The 23,497-nt window shown below is 35.7% G+C and overlaps 1 protein-coding gene and 1 long non-coding RNA gene across 2 annotated transcripts in view; both read left to right on the forward strand.

The window, feature by feature from the left end:
• The window catches only part of LOC123308683 (neurexin-1), a 197,417-nt gene that overhangs the window by 34,164 nt on the left and 139,756 nt on the right, over positions 1–23,497 (forward strand). The gene's annotated exons all lie outside the window — the stretch shown is intronic.
• LOC123308687 lies at positions 7,276–7,604 on the forward strand. The gene is made up of 2 exons (XR_006537155.1): positions 7,276–7,490; positions 7,548–7,604. It is a non-coding gene; the product is annotated as an uncharacterized LOC123308687 (long non-coding RNA).

A 23,497-nucleotide genomic window follows, 5' to 3' on the forward strand; every position in this document is an offset into this window, starting at 1 on the left:
TGACAAAACCAAAATCCTGATAAATCCGCCAGAAAACAGATATCAGCCTGGAGGATGAAACTCTAGAACAAATACTTGGAAAGCTTCTTAAATACACAAATACACAACCGTATCAATTCAGCATCACGGGCATTCTGGAAGCTAAAGGACAAAGTGTTTCAAAATCACGACTTCAATCTGAAGACCAAGACAGCTGTTTACAAAGCAGTCGTCCTCCCAACGCTTCTTTACGGAAGCAAAAGCTGGACGTCCTACTGACATATTAAAAAGCTTGAACAAACGCAGCAACGTTATCTAAGACAAATAATGCACATCAGATGGTTCTACAAAGTTTCAAATGCAGGTTGTATAACAATTGAGACTCAAGTAACGAGGGCCGACTCAGATGTAGGGGCCACATTCTGAGGATGTAAGACACAAGACTCCCCATAATAGCTCTGAGTGGCAAATTCACTGTGGGAGCCCGAAAATCAAGAGGCCATTATACTGCATCAATTCCTAAAACCAGTTAATGCCAATCATAACTGGGAATAACTAGTTAGACAGATCACAGTGTAGGTCTTTGGTCCACAGCTATAATGGAGACTCGAGAAGAATACAGCGGCGGCCAGATCTGGTTGGTGACTATTCATGCCCGAAGTGTGGAAGGATCTGTAGCTCACGGTTGGGTGTCTTCAGTCACAGGAGGGTACACAGTCGTAAGAAATTTTAAGTTTGATCGCACCGATAGTCTGGTTTTTGAGTCTTTTTGTAGATTTATTCTCGGCAACGAGTATCAGCAATGAATGAATGAGAAAATCCTAAATAGAGTGGGGGCTGAAGCCAGAATTTGTATTGTCGTCATAAACAGCGGTAGTAGGCAACACCTAATGTCATCTTTGCCTTATACTGAAGGGATTTCCTAACGCAGCCGGTTGGCCTGTGCTGATGTTACAGGAGCAAGCGTACAACTTCTATTACCACCTCTTCAACGGGAAACTCCTGACTTAAAACTTGGGACATTGATGATATTTGATCAACTTGTTTGAACTTCCTAGCAAAACCCGGTGCAATGCCAACTACATTTGATTACCAAGGTTAGAATACTGCTAGTATATTTGGGATGATTTGAAAGTGTTGTCCCGCAGAAGCAGAGGTTCCTGGAAAAAAGAAAAAAACCCTCTAAGATTTCGCTGGTCGTTTTTTCGAATGCTTCAAAAACCCTTGGATAAAACTATGCAAAGTTATCATGTCAAATTTCTGATAGGTCATCCCTTAAAAATTCATGTTTCAACCAACCTTGAAGCAAATATTTTCAAATGGCCTCATTAAAATCCCAAACCGATATAATAAGTGTGGAGAGAGAAAGAATAACTACACACAAAAAAAATGAGGCGAAGAAGAGTCAAATTGAATATTTCGCCACCATGTCTCATACGTCCTCTTACCGCTCGAAAATCCTTCAACAAATCCATGTTTACCAACAACACTCACGCATATAACCTTCCTCTCATCCTTTCCTTCTCCGTGACAAATATTTATTCGGCTAAAATAATTATCCATCGCCCCATATCTCACTCCCAGTCCAATCCCATCCGGAAAATGCCCATCGTATATATCGTCTCAGTGGCAGCGAAACAGGCACGCAACATGGAGGAAATGGAATTCGGAGATGCGAACCTCGCAATTTTGGTTCGCACGCTGCGGCACCAACATAAAACTTGGAAAGACTGTACATGCATAAAATGATAAGCAGGCCGTTAGAACCGAATGGGGATTGTTAGGATGAGAGGCAACCCAAGTCGTTGCGAGGCAAAAAGTGAGTGAAAAAGTTTTGTTGGGGGAGCGGGAAAATAAATTCGGTTGTTAAAGACAGGGGGATGATCGCGAGGTTGAGCTGTGCGATTTCTGAGGGTCTGGCTGGGCAAAAACCACTGTTTTATGGGGAATTATAAGGTTCGTTTTTATGACCATTATGACGCCGGCCTCGTAGGCAGACTGAATTATTATCGAGGAATATCCAAATATCGACGATTACAAGTCGGATTTGTGTCTACTAAATAGTGTTGGCTGAGACCTGAAGAATTGCTTAGCTTAGCTTCTGGTAGGTATAATCTGAAAAATATGTTACCTTGAATTGAACACATTAAGACCATTATATGGGCTTTGAATCTTCGTCTAGGTATGATTTTATTACTTCTGGATAAAACAGTCCTGTATTACTCTTCCTCTCATTGTTTTCAATGGAACTCGAACTATACAGGGTGTGAATGAATAGTTGCGAAAAAATTTAAGATGTGATCCTTTATCAAAAGATGTTTTAGGCCTTTAATTTGATTTTCTTTCGAGCAGCCTCTGTTCAGATACATCTCCCTAAAGATGACAACCGAAAGGCATTTTTTTTCTTGGGAACTCGAAAAGTGACACAAATATGAAATTGAGATTCTATGAGAGCAAGGAGGCAATCAAAAACATTTTTGTTGCTCTTTTCCCATTTTTTCTTGGAGTAGAAAAAGCATCTCCTTAAATTCTTTAGGGTTTTCAGTCCCAGTCTCTGAAACAAAATCATTAAGAAATTGAAATTTGCTCCTGCGAAAATTCCTGCACTAATTTGTCAGGAGCAAATCAGATGGAAAAAATTGTTGCTTGACAATGAATGAAAAATGGAACTTTATGGTGTAGCTTCGTTACGTTTCGAAGTCAATTCTGTAGATTTTTAAGAATTCGTCTGATGTCTGATCTAGACTCCGAAACTTTACGAAAAGTTCCATTTTTCGTTCAACAATTTTTTTTATCTGATTTGCTCCTGACAAATTAGTGCAAGAATTTAAGCAGGATCAAATAGATTATTTCAATTTTTTTATTGATCTTGTTCCAGAGACTGGGAGTGAAAACCTTAAAAAATTTCAGAAGATGCAGAGTCCTCCCAGATTGAATTTCAATCGATGTCCTGTAGAAAAAGACTCCTAAATTTGTTTCGCAAGAATCTTTTTTTTAATTTATATTATACAATTGAGAAATTAATTTTGATAGCTTGATTCATTTTGCACAAATGAGTAATTTCTTGCTAAAATCAACGGTTTCTGAGAAAAAATCATCAACAGGTACCTACCTACGTAGCGGTGGAAATAATCGAACATAAATTTACCTAGTAGGCGGATATCATGGTGACATTATAGACCATCAAATTTTTTTTTTATTGCCTTCTCGCTACAATAGAATATCTGCAAGTTTTCTGCATTCTAAGAAAAAATTTGGAAATTGCTTTACAGGTGGCGTAACGCTTTGCAATTTCGCAGTTTCATCCTGTATATACAATTTCATTTACAACTAGCAGACCCGGCTGACGTTGTCTTGCAGACCCTCCATGGTGATGGTTGGTTTATGCTACTATTACTAAGAACAGACACGTAAACATCGCCTGCCAATTAGTTTAGGTTAGGATAGGGTCCCCTTCTTAACTATCAGTTATTAGTAACACTGTATAAACCGACTCTCAGATCGACCCGCTTCTTAGGTATTAGTTCAAGTAACGCTGTATGAACTCACCCTCATTAATTGAAAGTAAAGAGGGAGATGAAAATTAAGTAAAAATAGGTATGGTATGAAAAGTGAAAAAAGTTTTTTTTCGAAAGTTTTATTGAAAAAAACTATATATTTATACTCATAATATTATATACCGTAAAACGGGGCTACTTAATACACTTTTCCAAATTTTAGGTCCTACCTCGCTGTAACAAAGATACTTTAATCGAAAATGAAATTATTTTAGCTTACTTTAGGGTAAGGGCTAGGAGGTGTAATATCCAGAAAACATCTAGCCCTCCCCATATTGAAGAAAAAAATCTTGAAAGACGTTTTTTCAAGTAGCCCCATGATGGGGCTAAATGAAATTTGTTTGAAAATCGCATTTAAAATGCAAGTATACTCACAATTTGGGCTACTTAAGACGCAAAATACCTTTTTGAAATGTTGATAGAACCCTTAGGTAGGTAGTTCATTTAATGAATAACACAGTAGTTATAGCAAAAAATACTTTTATTTAGTTGTGAATAAGAACTTGCAACCTGATTACAAAAATTTTGAAGGTGAAATAAAGAAAAACAACTACAACGATTCCAAATTAAGTCTTTAAATTTTATTCGCCCCCTTCTAAAAATTTCGTATTGGAGAAGCCGTTTCTTTATTCCATTTTTTCCGACAATGCCATCCTGTTGTAGCGCACGCTGCGAAGTTTCATTATCACAGTCTCGATATTTTCGACTTTCTGGCTTTCTTTTGTAAAATCGCACCATTTTCAAGTAGCCCCTGAAATGACAATAAAAAATAAATTTCTACACCAAGGGCTAGTTAAACACGAAATATATGTTTTGACGTTAGTGGGTCAAAGGAAATACTAGTCTCTTTCACTCTTTCTTTGAGTGTAGGGTACGCATCATACTCTTGAGTGCGAAATTAGAATTTCCTTAAATTTTCTTAATTTTCCCAGTTTCTCAGGCAACATTTCCTAGTTTTTCCCGAGTTATAACCTTCTATGAACTGTAAAGAAGGTTATAAAAAAAAATCATAAATTTGGTTCAGCCGTTTTTACGTGATGAACCTACTTTCACACCTACATTGACTAACAAGTCACACACCATCGCTTACTACGTGTAACTGGAGGAAAATCATAAGAAAGTTATTGTTTCAAGTAGAGATTGGAAATAAGCGAGAGCGAGATGAGCATTCCGTTGACAATAAAATAGAGCCAAGTTAACGAATTTTCACACCAATTTCTCTACTTATCATGAGATTTCCTTCAAACAAAGAAGTTCAGGACAGAAATAGGATTTTCAAGTGTCACTGCCTCATCTCCGATATTTAATGAGGCAAACGAAATTTTCTCTTGGAGAGTTCGAGTCATAAACCTTATCTTAAATCTGCATCGGCGAAATTATCATAAAGTGCATCTTCCACGTTCATTTGAATCCTTAAATAACTGTCAGCTGACATTATTTCATTTTAGTGAGATAACCAAATTTTTTTCCAACTGAGATCAGAATGAAGTTGAACCATTACTTAGCACCCTCCACAATTTCTTGGAGAATATTATCCATCAGCCAAGACAACACAATTGAATTTTCGTTTCATTTGCAACTTTTCCAATTAAAATTTTCACTGCCGCTGTTAGAATTATGGAATTATGCAGGCATTAATGAAACTTGTTTATTTTTTTTGCGTCTTCGCAAACAAGTTTGGGACCATTGAAACGAGAGTAATAATGAAAACTGTAATTGTGCTGAGACACAGGACTGAGTTGTTGTATTCTGGAAAAATAAAACAAATGGGACCATCTTGGCCGAAAAGATTGTTTCTAACACGCTTCCCAATTTAGAATTAAGCAATAAACAGGATGTGCGATTTACAAGATATACTTTAATGAGTTTAAGATCATTTAACGATCATTAGAAAATACATACATACATACATAAAGAAATACACTAATAAAATTGTTTTTTTTGAAAATGAGGATTTCTCCACATAGGCTGTATTGAATCATAATAATGTCAATTCTTTGAATTCGTTGTATTGTCTTTTCACACACTCATATTCATTGTGAAAAAGACGCATTTTTGAACAAAACTTATGAAGAAGATGGGACAAAAAATAGGCGTTAGGCTACCAGGGAAATAAAACAGAACTCTCTATAAACAACGCTATGTAATTTTCTTGTTAAATGCATACGCTAAAACGTGATTTTTTGGGAAGAAGATAACATATTTCAACATGAAATACCTATTTCTATTCATTGATCAAATTTTTTGCCAGAAGAATGTAAATTGAAAATAATAATTGATGATAATTCTGTTGAAACTCCAATTGCAATATAGATTTACAATTTTTACTTTCAGGCTGTTGTGAAAACATGGTATAATTTTGGCTTATTCATTATTTTTGTCGTTGGCACTTGTGTATACCTGAATTTCGAAAGAATACATTGGTTAATGCTGCTGCTTTTTCTTTTTACTGCCGCTCTCGCAGATACGGTTTCAGATTTATATTTGTCACTCGAATAGGGAATACTCATTCTGAAGAAAATTATGTATTTTTATGAAATATCTTTGAAACGTCACATTCTGAAATAACCATTTCAATCGTTTTCCAAAAAAAAAATTATTTTGAGTACTCAAAAATGAAAAATAAAAATTCAAAATTTAAAGCGTTTCGTTTCTATTGCACAAGTAAGCAACATCGACTGAAATATGTGTTGATAATAAAGGACAACAAATACACTATCTTGATGAGATAGACAAAGATGGCTGTCTATGAAGTCTGCGACGAACGAGTCTTGAAATTTTATGGGATTTTTATGGATGGTTGCTGTTGAGGCCCGCCAGTGAGTACGCGCCTTATGATGGCTGTAAATCAACAGCTGTTATTTTATAAACAAGCCATTGTTCTTTGTATTTTCTAGTAGGCGCTGTTTCCAAACCGTAAACTAAAAAAAACAAGTCATTATTCTTTTTATTTTCTAGTAGGCGCTGTTGCCAAATCGTAAACTAGAAACGAAGCGATTTGAATTTTAAAACCTCATATTTGAAGAATGATTTTGAATAGTTTCAGCGGTGCATTTGAAAAATTAATGAATGAAACTCATAATTATTCGGTTCAAACTTGCATATGCTGCAAATTGAGGAGAATTCCCCATTAAGTCGAAGTCGCCCCAGTTTCACTGATTCATTTTATATTTTTACTAAAAATTACATTTCTCCCTATTGCTTGTTAGTGAATATTTTGAATCAGAATAGGAGCCCAATGGCTCAGCAGACGTTCTGTTCACTGAAGAGTCATTGTCACTTATGATAAAATAAGACTACTACTTTTTGATTATCAAGAAGTAGGTATAGAAATAAGTTGCAATTCATTTCAAAGCCGATTGGAAGGTGGCATAGTCAAGTTCAATTGACAGAACCGGGTCCGTTAGCAGTGGCGTATCGATAGATAATAGTAATAGGTAAAGTTAAACAGAAGATAATTCAAAATAACTTCAACTTTTGCTCCAAAACGTTATTATTACTTAAAAATTATTAGACAATGAACAACATTTCAGAAAAAGGAACATTTTAGAAATGATACATATTAACATTAACAACACTGTTAATTTTAGATCTGATACTGAACATTTAAGTAAACTTTACAATTCTGTCTTGACAAAATATGTGCATTTATAGTGCTGTGCGAGCTTGGTGGAAACTAATTAATGTACGGTATTTCATTGAAAGAAAATGAAGATAATTCTGTGTTCGACAACCTTGATATTGTTTTACTGTATTGGTTTGTTCTGTTGTGTTTTCAGGTTATGTTTTCCTATGATTTATTTTGGATGTAAATATTCTGGAATTTTCCAAATGAATTTTAGCCAAACTTTTAGTATTTTAAGCTGTTTTTTTTGTGATTTGACGTGGAATATACACTTGATGCCGTCGATTTTTAAAGTTTTTACATCTGAATGTCTTATTTATAGTATAGAGGTATTTATTTATACTTTACTGTAAGTGTTTTGTATGACATTTTTATAATGTTTTTAGGCCTGATGAAGCAAACGAGAGTTTGCGAAACGTTGCTGAATATACTTTAAGATCTTTTGAGAGTTTGTCCTTATCCCGCAAAATACAGTTATCAATTTATTAATTATTACTTAAGTTGCACTGCCTGATCATATGATAATTACGTCAATGCGCGCTTGTGAGAAGTGGCGTGTGTATGGGTGATACCAATCTCCTATTGAATCTTGAAATTTCTATTGTAATTTCTTCTCTTCCTTTCATTTTCTCAAGATAAGATAGAATTCTTGTCTTATTGACCTTTCAATTCAGCAATTCCATGTGCCGTACCTTGTATTTGTCCAGTAAAATTTCAGGATAACCTGCAATCTGGATTGTGCAAGAGTTCAAAGCTTCATTAACGTGAAGTTTTCCCAAAAACTGCCAAAAATACGTTTGTGACGGCTGAACTAAACATAATTTGAGGTGGTGTGATGGGAAACGTTCAAAACCGCCCCTAAATTAAGCGCGAAAAGTTGATGATCGGACCTGATGGCATAATCCTTAATCGGATTCTCTTGCAAATCGCGAATGCGAAAAAGCATGCGGAAAAACGGACACGTGGTGTGGGACTCGGAGCATGCGGCACGCCCAGCTCTTTTGGCCCGTTATATTGATCTGGCTCATTCTACATCGACGGTGTTCTTTCTCTTCCTTCTCCTCCTGTGTCCTGCCCTGCCGCCACCTTACGCTAGAGGATCGTCGTAGTAGCGTATAGGTATTTCCTGTACATCGCTCCAACCATGACCTGGAAGGTCCAGGGCAGGTTGCCGAACTCCCGTTTATTTGGTAAATGGGGGAGCAGGGGGAGTATGAGCAGAATGGTGTGGGTGAATTAATTCCTTTTATTACAGTCATTAAATTATCCTAGACTCAGAAGCTGGGGTCTTCAGGGTAGGAGTAACAGAGTAGTCCCACAATTACAGACAGCTATGGGCGAAAATTTCGATTTTCTGTATGATAGTGCACTGCCACATGATTTCCACCAGGTGATTACTCCTAGAGAAGTAGGTATTGCAGCTTCACCTCCGTGATCTCAACGAGTCATCGATTTCTGCAGCGCAAAACCAAAAACGCTCCTAGATCTGTCACAATTTTTTTCTATCTAACTTGGTGGAAAGTATACGGAGAAGACGTCAAGCCGGAATAGAATTCTGGTTGCTCGTAATATCCTATACTTTTTCTTATATTGTGGGTTTGTCGATATGAATCCTTTCTTCCAAATCTCCATATTCTAACCTAAAGAACTCTCGTTTTTCTTAAGAGAAAACGCAAATTTGAAAATATACTTACGAGAATATATTGAAAAATTCTCAGCCTACTAGAGAACTAAATTTCAATGTCAAAATATTTTATTACTCAACATATTCTCCTCTTAATTGAATACATTTATTACAACGAACCTGCAACGTCTCTAGACCTTTCAAAAAAAATGTTTCTTCTTGCTCTGCAAACCACAGCTTCTATTACCTCCTCGTTGGAACAAAATTTACGGCTTTTTAAACTTTTTTCAAGTTGAGGTAAGAGATGATGGTCGGATGGAGCCAAATCAGGTGAATAAGGGGGTTTTCCAGACCTAAATCACGAGTTTTTTGCATGGAAACATGAGATTTGTGTGCAGGGCGCAAAAACACAACACTTTTGGATAGCTTTCCGCGACTTTTCTCTTTAAATTTTTCCCGTAGAGTGGTCAGTATTGTCGAATAGTAATCTCCGGTTATTGTTCTACCCTTATCCATAAAATCAATCATGATTACGTCATGGCAATCCCAATAAACTGAAGCAAGAACTTTGCTAGCAGATTTTTGGACACTCTGGAGAACCAGAGTGTCTCCATTCCATCGATTGTTGCTTTGTTTCTGAATCTTGAAATGTACCCAAGCCTCATCCATAGGAACAATTCGGTTTAAGAAGTCTACATCGTTGTCAAATCGAGCACAGATCGAACGCGATGCTTCTACCCTTGCACACTTTTGGTCAACATTGAAACATTTGGGGATCCATTTTGCAGCAATTTTCCTCATGTCCAAATTGACGTGAATTATATGATGGACTTGTTCGTATGGAATATTCAGTGCTTCAGATATCCGTTTTAGCCCAATTCGAAGTGACACAGAAACTGGCCTTCAAGATCGGTCATCATCTTAAATGGAAAATTTACCTTTTTTGAAACTTGCAGTCCAATTTTTCACGGTCGCAAAAGAAGGACATTGATCACCAAGGGTATTAAGCATATCTTCGTAAATTTGCTTACCTCTTAACCCTTTCGAATACAGGTACTTGATGATGGCTCGATACTCCAATTTCTCGATTTTCACAATTTCGGTGGACATCTTCTTTCTTTTAGCTTATTGCGTAGCTCTGGTTTACCTTTTGACCTCAACGAATATAGGGCAGTTGAATGTTTGAAAGAACTGGTAACTATTGAATAGATGAATACCTAATTTAAAAAAAATTCAAACAGATTTGCATTCAGCCAAAGTATCCAATTTTCCGAATATCACAGATATTTTACATTTTTGAACATCAAATTACTCGAAATTGGTGCATTTTGAGAGAAAATGTGAAGGATACTTTTATTTCACAAAACGTTCAAATATTCATTAGATCTTTAGAGCGTCCGACTTAGTTTCAAGAGTTGGGTTCTTAGAATTTTTTATATTTTTAGGGTACGTAATGGTCATAATGAGAAAACTGGAAGACGTGGGTGATATCATATGTTCGAAAAAGATTTATCAAATAAATGAAAAACTATATTCCGAAATTCTTTTTGGTGGATAAAACCGTTTGTGAGATAAAACTGAAAATAACATTTTTTAATGGTTTTTGAACAGCCTGTATATTTTAAACCAAGCCGATTCGAAAGAAATGGTATAGGAAAAAGTGTTTCTTTTGACATTAAAATCTACTGGAGAAATTTTTTTTCGAGACTCACCAATTACATTTTTGATCATTACTCAGATGGAAAAACGAAAGCTCGGTTTTATTTGGGTTAGGACTCAAACGCCACCATGTAAAAAGTTATGAAGACTAAATAATGAATTGAATACCAGAATGGATCAATGTAAGCCAACTCGAAAGTCATCTTCCAATCTATTAATATCTTAAGCAAGAGAAAAGACTGTAGCTTGAAAAATATCCCCCATATGAGCATTTCTCCGGCGGAAAACCTTCATCGGGGATTTTCTCCTTTACGGGTCAACGTGAATCAATGCCGCTTCAACATCCTCTGGCGCCAGAAATATCCCGGTTCATTTATCGTGTAATTGAATGTTCCTAATTCCTTTGGAATCATCATTGTCGATCGATTTTTTTTCCGACAGACCGGATGATAGAAGGAGAAATAAGAGGATGTATGGATCATGCGAATCCAGACGAGGCGTATTATTATATACCCACCTATCCCGAATTTCTCGAGGATCTCTCATATTTCGTTTTGTGCGGAAACGAGAAGAATGTCCTGAAAATGGAAAATTGATGGAAATGACTTTAGTATTTCCATATCCTGAGGATATGATCGGGGATTATATGGAATTCCTTCCAGAGATAACTTATTAAAATCATCCCCTTCGATTTTCGACTTGGAATGAGTTTGAAAACTCACTGTTCAAAATCGGGGTTGTTCAGATGTTGTAAAAATCAGCAGTCAAATAATTGAGTTGGAGATGGTAGTGTAAAAACATTTATTGTATATCGTTCACCATCATAAAATGTATAAATCACCTGCATGAAGCTTATACAGTAATAAATACAAATACTAACAACATGTATAGACTCAGAGAGACATTGTTCAACTAAAAATAGAGATAATCCAGAGTAGTTCAAATGAGAATTCACTTCAGGTCAGACTTAGACTTTGAAAAAGTTAGATAAACTCAAAATCAACACAACATTAACATTGACACAGCAATCAATGAATAATTCAGAAAATTAGAAGACAATTGATAAATTATGAGAGGTTGAAAATGAGAATACTAATGAGGAAAACCACTATTCGTTGGTTTCGAGAAGAGCAGAAGACTTGAGAACTGATCTGTATGTCGAGCGAGATGAATGAATATGAGCATACATCTATAAAAATACAAAATCAGAGGATCATACCAATTGAGAGAGTATACGATTACCAGAGCAGACCTTCCAGGGTGGAATCAGAACGGGGGATTGTCAACCAGTGTCATGGCTTACTACTGATCGATGAACCATATTTTAGAAGTTCACATCGTATTGTTAAGGAAAACTACTAATTCTAGGGTTCACCCTGGAGAAAATGAGGATTCATTCATCTGAAACTCGACAACACTAATTAGTTACATATAAGTGAGAGGTTAACAGCAGAGTTGACTTGAGGAATGAAATAAACTGATTCAAATGAATGAGATGATCATGAGAAAACAATGAATCAGCACTCATTATCGATGAGAAACACATGAGAAGGTTCAATTCTGGTGCTAGATACTCAATTCCATGTGAGAAAATCTAAAGAGGGCTGAAAATCTATGTAAATTATAAAATACATATTCAGGAGTAGGCATTCAATTGAGTTGACACTTGTGAACATATCAATAATTGAGCAATAGTAGTAAAGATTATAAATCAGTTTGAATATTCTGAAATAATCTTGCACGTGTACGCATTTCATACAGAATGAAAAGAACATGAAAATGGTTAAAATTAATAATTTTGAGAAGATGAGAGTACATTACCTTTTGATTAGAACAATTTAGCACCAGAATTGAATGAGAAGACTTGAAAGAGAGTCACTTTGATAAGATGAACAGTTAGAGATATTTTTACAATAATCTAGGTTGAAGCAGGGTTTTCCTAGCAACGCACATTTTACGCGGCGTAGAACGTAATACGACCGACACAACGCAACATCCAATGCGCTGCGTATAAGTGTTTTCCTAGGATTTTCAACTGCGTCCTGAACTTCTCGATATAAGATGAAATATTGCAAGAAGGAATTTACATAATAACCAAGATTCATAATTGCACTAGAAATTCTGCTGGTCGATTATTCGACAATAGACGCAGTGAAAGAGCATTTAAACTACTAATCCATAAGCATCTGATCGACGAAGAAGTATAATTTGAAGCATATTTCAGTGATACAAGGCATCATTTCTCGTCTCTCCTCGATCTTGTGAAGGAAGATTAAAATGAGGAACCATGTAATCGTGAGCTTCATCCTATTTCGCCCCCATAAAAACGTGGCCTTACATTGAGTTGAATAAATATATTACTAAGAATCAAATTCAGGTGCATACCAACCGCCGATATGAATATCAACAATTGTTACGATCTGAATTGAACTAGCCAATTTGCCATCGTCGGACAACTGAATGGAGAACGTTCCACCGAAGAAGAGAAGATGCTGACCATGGTTTCGTTTTTATTTGACCTCGTCAGAGCAACACAGCTCCTTCTCGATGGAAAAACGCTTGGAATTGACGGAATTAAATACTGGTAGTAGTTTCTGATGTTATGGAGTAGTTAGTACTAGTACACCATCCAGGATGAAACGAAACCCGGTTCAATCACCTCCAGATCGCATTATCATTATTTCAAATTACTGTTTGATTGGATACGGATACTTTTGTTATTTTAATATTTAGATATTCAAGAGTTCTTCGATTTTATTCAAGTTGATTTTCTTTTACTACGATATACTGGCTATAATCTCCAACGAAAAATACTCGACATCAATTTCTTTCACATCCCTTCACAGGATAAAAAGAACTTATGTCCCTGAGAATAGAAACATCGACTCAGACACGACGAGGACTCGACAACCAGGGAGTTTCTGGAGTTCATTTTAGATTTCCAAGTTCCGAGTCAAGCGTGGAATAGTTTTCGCTAAGAGGACATCACGGTGTGGTTAGGACCCATCAGTTCCGAGGCTTCATGTTGCAGTACACAGAAATTAAGCCGTTTCCAAGTTACGGCGATGAAAGCTCTTATCAGTCAACGGCTATTAACTCAATAGCTTTACACTCTTGCGAACTTAAATGATGGCGCTTGTTCCCATCAACTTTGGCGATTACTGAATCATATAATTATTCGGGAATTGTTTCGGAAACATTAGTCTCTGGAACGGAATCACGAATCGGAACGGTCGATCTGGAGAGCTAGGGTTATAACGAACAGAAATAATTTCAGGGGCGTTTTTGGGTACCGGGACTTGTGTGACAGGTCCATGATTAGGTTCAAATAGGGAACGTTTCGGAGGAACGGGATGTTGCAGTAGGATTCAGACGCTTGAAACAATCTCGGATATGTTTACTTTAAATTCATACAGGGTGCTGGCTAGAAACGATATTTGGTGGAGAAACATTACACCATTTGGGATATGGGGTGACAGAAATTGAAGCTATTCTCGCGTTTTAGTTGGGTAGCCCAAGAGGGAAATTCGGGATTTACTCTAGCGTGTCAGATTAAAATAAGGGGTGCTACCTTGAACCCTGTAGATTACCTCTATCGAAAATTTGACTCCTAAAGGAGAAATTGACTAGAACACTCTGACAGAGTAGTAAAAATAAAGTGTCGAGTATTGTACATACTCGAGCGTGTTGGATTGAAATATATGTGGTTAATTGCACATTGAACAGTATACATTCTCTTAATTTGACAATTTAAGCATGCAAAAATGTGTGGGAGGGCGCCAGACTTGCATAAAAACGTCAAGTATATATTCTCGAGTGCGGTGGCTTGTTTTCTTATTTTGAAGCTAATAATTCAAAAATAACGGAAAAAATATAATCTGACAATTTCAGCAAGCCGAAACAATAAAAATTTGCTGTGAAGATCACAGAAATTAGTTTTTTTGAATTATCTTCTCTCCTGGACTTCAAATTATGAAAGTTGTAGAGCATAACATTTTATAAAACTTTCGTCCAAAGCAATTTTTTTCGAGTTGAAACGTTTTTGAAATATATGGCGATGAATGTACATTAGACTGGGATTCTACGCTCATCACCCTCTAGTTGAACTTCAAAAGTTAAAAGCTTTACTAGCAGCGATCTCAATTCCTTCATTGTTCTGAAGGAAAATTAAGGGCATCTGCCAACTGTTTGTACCAGAGTTGTTTTCACTAGTCGCCACCTCTCAAAACTACCTAAATACTAATTTCATAAAATCTCATTCTAATTTTACGCGACATGTGAAGGACTAAGCACTTTTTAAATATAAAAAACTGTAGGCTAAAGTCATTCTGTGGGAAACACAAATAACTTACCCAACGTTCAATATATACGTTTTACTTGAGTAATCCACTATTCTATGGAATATCTGTACAGGGTGAGTCTTTATCTCGTACGAATATTTCAACAGTAGATGCTAGAGGTCTAAAGAAACACTTTTTTTCCTTTACCATTTTTTCCGAATCGGCTCGGTTGAAATATACAAGCTATTGAAAAACAACAGAAAAATGTTATTTTTAGTTCTATCTCACAAACGGTTTCATCGAATGAAATGAATTACAGAATATAGTTTTTCATTTATATGATAAATCTTTTTCGAACACAAGATATCAGCCACGTCTTTCAGTTTTGTAATTATGACCATTACGTACCATAAAAATGACAAAAATTCAAAGAACCCAACTCTTGAAATTAATTTGGATGCTATCTAATGAATATTTGAACGTTTTGTAAAATAAAAGTATTTTTCATATTTTCTCGTATAATACGCCGTTTTCGAGTAATGTTCAAAAATTAAAATATATCTGTGAAATGTGAACAATTAGGTACTTTGGCTGAATACTCTGTTTATAAGATCCACAGATGTATAGTGACACAGATTTAGCTAGTTATTCTGAAGGTAGTTTTTTTTAGGGGTGGCACAGCTCATTATGAAACTTAAATGGCTATATCTTTATATCCACTGATCAAAACGACTTTGTCAAGAGTATTTCTCACAATCCATATTCGACATGGAGTCACAATCTCTCCATGATCTGAAACTGATACATAACAAATATAGAACAAAGTTTCAAATATGTTACTTGAATATCATGGAGATGTAACATGAAATTCACAATATCTGAATTTAACTTGGATACAACTCAAATATTGTATCAGACATGTATTAGGTACTAAAAAGTCATACATAACAAAGTTCCCTATTAGCTTTCCAAGAATCTGAGCCTCAAGCATCTTGCGTCAACAAAAATCAATTTTCTTTCATAGCATAGCAACAATAACTATACAAACACTGATCTTGATTACTTTTCATACAAACAACTAGATAAGAAATCCCTTCAATAAATTTGTAAAAATTGACGTTTATAATTATGTTGGTCACATATTCTCAAATTTATTTATTTTCCGACGTAAATTCACATCACACTGATTTAAAACCCAAAAATTTTATGTAACCTCAAATTTTCATCGTATATAGTGTGGAAATGTGTCTACTTACCAATGCCAACCGACTTTTTATATCGAAAATTTTATAATATCTCTTAAAACAATCATATTGAAGATTATTCATCTGAAATGGCGTTGTAGCAATAAATTCAAATCCATCTCATACAAAGCCGGACAAAATTCCCCCAGAACAACAGATCGAATCTATCGTAAAACGTGTCACAATAATTAAAGCATACAATATTGTGTGCCTATCGATTCCCATTATTGCCAAGTACAAATGCAATTGTTCATTCGGTCCATTGTATATGGACCAGAGTTGCTCATATCTCTCATACTTTATAATGTCTGAATAACAATGCGAAAGCACTCTACGATTGTAATACCTATTGACACTGGGGATTGGTGTTCAACGAAGAATGAGAAAATTCATGGTTTGGTGTATTATTACCAATGGAAAACCTCGAAGCGAAAAAATTATGACATTTCAATCTTATGATTATGTGCCTTTATGTCTATACGGTGTGTCCCGAAATTTAATGTGGAAAATTTAAATTAAACTTCATATGAACCTACGAGTATGTAGAGGGAGTCCGGGAGAGTCCTTTGAATCTGAAGCCGCTAAAGTTGTATCTGTAAATGGTAGCAACTCATTTTTTTGCGTTACCCAAATAGGTAACGATAGATAACAGTAGAGTGATGGTGAGATGAACATTTTGGGTAGAGCAATTCTTTTTTTAGAAACCGAAAATTAGCTCATGACTCCCTATGGGAGAGTTGAACAGGGGACGAGAAAGACTTGACCATAAGTTTGTTTATTAGGAAATACATTGAAAGAAAACAATTTCCAATGACCATGTTAAGGTTTTCATCATCAGATGTAACAGCGTATGAAATACATATTTTCTATTTCAGAGTCACTCTCACCAATTTCCGAGATGTTTTTCACTTTTTTGAATATTTGCATATTTTTTTGAATTTATTTCTGTTATTTAATTTTTTTTTAAGCAAATTATTATCTAAGCTCAGTTCGGGAAACTTGGACTACTGATTATACTCTCCTTTTTGACCGCTAAAGGATGAAGTTTAAAAATTTACTCTGGAAGGGAGAGGCGTCCGCAAATAACGCCATTTTCGCTAATGGAATATCAAATCTTGTGAAAGGTTTATTTTCACTTTAACCTAATTTTGGGACATCCTGTAAAAAGAGTTGAATAAAATAAATTCGCTTTTACCCACTTGAAAAACTATAGTAATTGCCAAAAACATGGCTGGATTCATGAAACAATATTTATTTCAAAATTAAAACCAAGGAAGTTCACATTACGCGACATGAAAAAAAAATTGTTCGTCCGCATTTTTCTCGGAAACTTCTGGAAATGAACCGATGAATTGGTTTGAAAATCGAGTGCTTTCCGAGAGCTATTCGTCGAACTGCTTTCAACAGTTGAAAACTGAGGAATACAACAAAAACAAGTTAATTTCTGAAACTATTCGAACCAAACTCGTTATGTATTTGGTTAGAATGTAACTGAATACACTACTTTTCACTTTATGAAGCTCAAGCTTTATTGGTTCTCAAAATTCGTCAACCGGAATTAAAGATGTTATCGTGTATATCTTTTCAAGAGTATATTCGACAGGTAATAACTCTCACATTGTTTGAAAAACTTTATAACAATATTCTTACTCTAATTTTATTCATCTACACTGGAATGAATTAGCGCTTTCCTCACTAAATTATAAGGAGTAAATTATAGGAGTAAATAAAAACATTTTATCGTTTATACAGGGTGTTTCAAGAAGGCTGGTCGTAATGCTACCTCTTATTTTCTTTTGAAAATTCCATAAAAAGATATTCACTCAATAATTTTCCATTCCTGAAATGGAAAAAGAATAAGAAAATAACTCAACTGACCTTACACAACAACACAAATAAGTGATAAGGAATGCACAAAATCAATCAATATTCACAAGCTGGTATTAGGGACTATATGACGAAAATGTATTTTTTATGAAATATCTTTGAGACGTCACATTTTGAAATAACCATTTCAACCGTTTCCAAAAAAAAATTATTTCAAGTATGTACTTAAAAATGAAAAATAAAAATGGGTATTTAAAATTTAAAGCGTTTCGTTTCTATTGCACAAGATGGCAACATCGACTGAAATATGCGTGGATAATAAAGGAGAACAAATACACTATCTGGATGAAATAGACAAAGATGGCTGTCTATGAAGTCTGCGACGAACGAGGAAGGTCGTAAAATTTTATGGGATTTTTATGGACGGTTGCCAGTGAGTACGCGCCTTATGATGGCAGTTATTTTATAAACAAGCCATTGTTCTTTTTATTTTCTAGTAGGCGCTGTTGCCAAATCGTAAACTAGAAACGAAGCGGTTTAAATTTTAAAACCTCGTATTTGAAGAATGATTTTGAATAGTTTTCGCCGTGCATTTGAAAAATTCATGAATGAATCTCATAATTATTCAGTTCAAACTTGCATATGCTGTGATAACCCAAATTGAGGAAACTTCCCCATTGGAGAATATCTTGCGATTGCAATAAGGTTCACATCGAGACAAACAAGAAGTATAAGTCAGCCCTTACAGGACATGTCTAACAAGATGGACCTAATATTTGGGAGGACAGAAATTATTTCCAGCATGAAGAGTTACCATTCAAGGATTAATTCAGAGTGCGCATCGGATGCTGCGCTAAGCTGTGAATGAAATAATTGAAATTCGAATTACCTCCACACCAAGCTCCTCGCTGAAGACATCTCCTTTGCCGAAAACTGTTTCAGCTCGCATAGCATCTCCATAATTAGCATCCCTGAGGTCCGCAGGCATTCCAAAACGTTCCTATCGAATAATTCCATGTTCCCGACACGTTTCCCGGCTCAATATATCAGTCTGTTTCCGGGATGTAGTCCTAGGACTCAGTCAGCTTCAATTTACATACCTACCCGATTCCATTTCTAGAATTGTTACCAGGGTGGTGGTGCAAGCTGCTGCGATATTTCACTCTTAAACTTCTTAATTACTTGCCGGTTGAGATTCAGGAGAAGAAGTTTATTCTGGACACGTTTTGTCAGCATTAAGGCACCTAATGAATTAACAAGGGATGGGAGTAAAGGAGAAAATAGCGAAGGAGTAAGGGGGAAGTTTCGAATAAGCTCGACATCAATACAGTGAAGTTTCTATTCAGGGATGCCCAATTTTTCAAGAATAGGTATTAAATATTTCGGAAATATGAATTCAAATCGAATACATAGATGTTTATGCCAATGCGGAATGAAGGTTAAAGCTATAAGCTGTAGGAGAAGGGCATTGCTTCAATTGAAATATCATCATTCAATTCCCTTATAACATGCGTTCAAAAAAATTCGTCGTCAAGTAGGCTCTGGAATTTTGAACGTTAATATTCCGTTTCTGAAAGTAATTCTTAACCCTCTAATACCCAAGTCCGCCTTGAGACTGGTTGCATATAAGTGGATAAAAAATTATTCTGCCCATGTCCGCCTTCAGTATAGGTTCATTTTGTGAGTATAGGTTGTTAATGTAAATCAGTTAACTATTTGCGAGAAAAAGATGTAGATTATACATAAGCTAACTTGAAACTATACGGAAATAATTTTAACACAGGAAAAAAACTTGGGCATTAGAGGGTTAACTTGTGCTGTATGGCGGAGTCCGGGAGAGTTGAACCCCTTTTCACTCTGAAGCAACCTTAAGTAGTATCTGTAAATGGTAGCAACTCATTTTTTTGGGTGAAGATGTTATTCCCGAATAGGTAACGATAGATAATAGTAGAGAGATGGCGATATGAACATTTTAGGTACAGCAATTCTTTTTTTAAGAACTGAAAATTGGCTCATGTCTTCCTTAACCCATGGGAGAGTTGAAGAGGGGGCGATAGAGACTTGACCATAAGTCTGTTTATCAGGAAAAACATTGTAGGCAAACAATTTCCAATGACCAACGATTGTCAAGGTTTTCATCATCAGATGTATCAGCGTATCAGCGTCTACCTCACTCTTTTTTAGTCTATTTAACATTTGTTGGAACTTTTACAACTTCTTATTATTAAAAAAGCTCATCGTTTGTAATAACATAATAATCAATGAAAGCAATAAAACTAACAACACCACGCATCTAGTGAACTTTTCAGACAGTGTAACAAACAAAAATTATTGAATTTCTTACATCCTAACAAGAAAATCACGTTCAACCCTCTCACTCCCGAACTGTTCTGATGGCGGCCAAAATAGAGCCTCCATTAGTTGTGCCTTGTTACGAGTATGTCGCAAGCTATTTACGATACCGGTAACGCGAAATTTGAATTGAAATATTTGAGGTGGTTTAAGTCTCCTACCTGAGCAAGTCTCCCGGACTCTTCCTACTATTTTCTAGGTGAACTGTCAAGTTAGCGTTTTGAATTGTTGTTGTGGATAACCGTTAATATCTACGAAGTATTAGGATAGGGATAGATCTAAAACGTAAACCCTAGTAGCCAAATTTTCAGGAAAATCCTATGATACGTTCTGTAGACATATGAAAAAAAAAATTCGCAGATATTTTTCGATAATTGTGCTTATTGAGAAAATTATATTCAGATTGGAAACCGAGAAAAAATCAGAAACATTTTTTTACGCCACTTTGTAGAAACTTTTTTAGAGTTCTTCACTTTTTCTGAGCTGAGCACTCAAAAATACTCAGATGTGGCCAGAAACCGTTACTTTGACCACACTCATTGGAATATTGCTCAAAGATGACTTTGAACACCCTGTATCTCGCTTATGCGTTGAAAACGGGGTATATATAAAGCAAAAATTACTCTCCCGATGTCATCCTCCGACCATATGTTTGTCCAGTTCATGATGAAACACCCTGTATGAAAACAGAGATAAAAACCTCCGAAAAAACTCTCTGTCTACTTTTACAAGTGTAGTGAAAATAAATTTGTGTAAAGAATAAGCTGAAATTATCATATTGAAGGACATCTTTACTTGAAATAGGAAAAAAACCGAACTTCTTCCTTCTTCTTTCTACCAATGTGATTGACGAAGTAAGAAAAATCTGAAGAAGAAAGTAAGATACAAAAAACGAGAGAGATATGGAATTTTATATTTCTTCTTAAGGGGAAGTAAAATACCTCAAAAATCACCATTCAAAAATGGCATTGACTAGTTCCTAATTTACGCTTTCAATTTCTTACGAGAAGCCTTGAGTTTTTTTTAATTGAAGTTAAAAAACGTCTTGATGTCACCTCGTCTCTGTTTTTCCAATTTAGATTTTTTATGAGAAAAAAAACTAGAACTTTAGTGTCAATAAAACTTGTTTTCACAATCATTTTTCGACGGTTTTTCGACATATTCCGATAAAAATAACGACGGGGTAACATCGGCCATTCAATTGTTTATATAATGCAAAGATCTTCATAGCGATATATGCTAAAATAACGCTGAAATTCAGCAATAACTGAAAATTTTTCAATATTCTCAATATTACCTCTCACGTGGTAATTTCTACTTTTCAACTGTCACAGTACGTAATTCAGGCTTTTGCTCAAATATGTGACATATTTTCGTATTTGGGGTAGCATCCTTAAAGCAACCAATTTTAGATCTTCTTTATTTCGAATCGTATGTACTACTTGTCACATATCATAGTTCATTACTGGTGTATTGTATTGTTGACGAGCCGCCACTGGAGGTCGTCTGTCATATATATTGTACTTGATTGTGAATAGACAGTTCCCATCTAGATCTTGCATCATTCACATCCTTCCTTATTAAAAATGTAACATGGCGCAGTCGTATAAAACCTAGATATATAAAAACTAGTTATAAAAACTAGATAAAAGTGAGAATAATAGAAAAATTAAAAGTAGAAAAGTGCTACAACCAAAATATAAATGGGGGACTATAGAGAAATATCACCCATGAATTTCACATACTCTTAGGGGAAAAACTTTCGAAAAATGATTGTGAAAACAAGTTTTATTGACACTAAAGTTCAAGTTTGTTTTTCTCATGAAAAACAACTAAATTGGAAAAAAAAGAGACGTGGACATCAAGACGTTCCTTAACTTCAATTTAAAAGAAAATAAATTTTTCAGGTGAGAAATTGAAACCGTAAATAAGGAACTAGTGAATGCCGTTTTTGAATGGAGATTCTTGAGGTATTACTTCCCCTTAAATCATTTTGAAATTCGAACCCACCTTTAACCAACTTTAAGCTCGGAAAACGAAGTAGTTGCGGACAAAAGTTATATAGCATGTCATAATTTTTTCATGCAGAATCACCTCCTGAAGTTTGTCGTACCTATTCACTAGCACCCTGTGTTTTGAGCAACTTTCAACCAACTGGTCTATAGTTTCTCCCTCTGCACCACATATAAGTGATAGACTATTGTAATGAATCCCAGTTTTCTGAGTTCATTTTGGTGCATTCCTTTCATTTGGAATTGTTTGGTTCTCGGGTATTCAGTACATTCGTTCCGATGGGCAGAGTGAATGTAAAAAACCGTTTATCTATGTTTAACGGTGTTTTTCTTGCATGCCGTTGAGGATTTCGACGTTTTTCTGATGTTGATGTGCGATAGACCGGAGCTGACGACGTTTTTTCATTCTTGTCGCATTCTGGAATTTTCAGATTTTTAACGTGTGGGGGGATTTGCCTGTGGAAGCGGATTTTCCCCCGCGACGGTCACTTTTGACTTTTGATTCTCTGTTACTTCAGTCTCTTTAGTTAGTTTACGCTCCGTACTTTTCTGCGATTCGACTTTGATTGCGTGCCCGACAAACCGTTCAACAAATTTATAGAATAAATTTTGAATTACGAAGTTAGTGCTATTAGAAATTAATTTTTAGTTTTCATTTGTTTTCCGCGAATGCCTGAAATAAAGGATGTAGGTCCCCGTCTTTACCGTTCAGTTTCTTAATTAGACCTACACCGGTTACTTCTTTGACACTGCTGTACTGTATCGCTTTCTGTAATATTTATCGTTCTTTACCCTGTTTCGCGAGTCTGACTTTTCCCTTCGCTATCAGTCATGGCGCTTAAGCCCTTGGGGTACTGAAGGGAAGTTCCCGTCAACCCCCTGTCCGCGTTCCGCGTCATAAGTGTTGAATCCGAAATCTCTTCTTTTCTATCAGTCATGGCGCGTAAGCCCATGATAGATGTAGAGAATAAGAGATAAGTGAAATCCTGTAGTTGCGCTAAAAATAGACCTTTTCTTCGCTATCAGTCATGGAGCGAATAAAAGTCTCGAATAGATCCGCCCTGGTTGTGTTTCTTTTCATTGGAGAAATACAATTAATTAGGTACATCCCGATACCGTATAGCAAGTCATTTCACTTCGCGAGGTCATCCTTAGTATTCATTTCGTCAGTTTTGGTTGGCGCATTCTATTGAACAACCTTTTATTTTTCACTGTACCCGGTATAAACTTTATGAAGTGCTCGTGACCGGATAGAATTTCCCGAATGTATGTTTGCTGATAGATTCGCTCATATTTCATACCTACACATATCTCCGTTGTACATATAATCAGTTTCCG

The sequence above is a fragment of the Coccinella septempunctata genome, chromosome 2, assembly GCF_907165205.1.
Source record: "Coccinella septempunctata chromosome 2, icCocSept1.1, whole genome shotgun sequence".
In the NCBI taxonomy this organism is placed as follows: Eukaryota; Metazoa; Arthropoda; class Insecta; order Coleoptera; family Coccinellidae; genus Coccinella; species Coccinella septempunctata.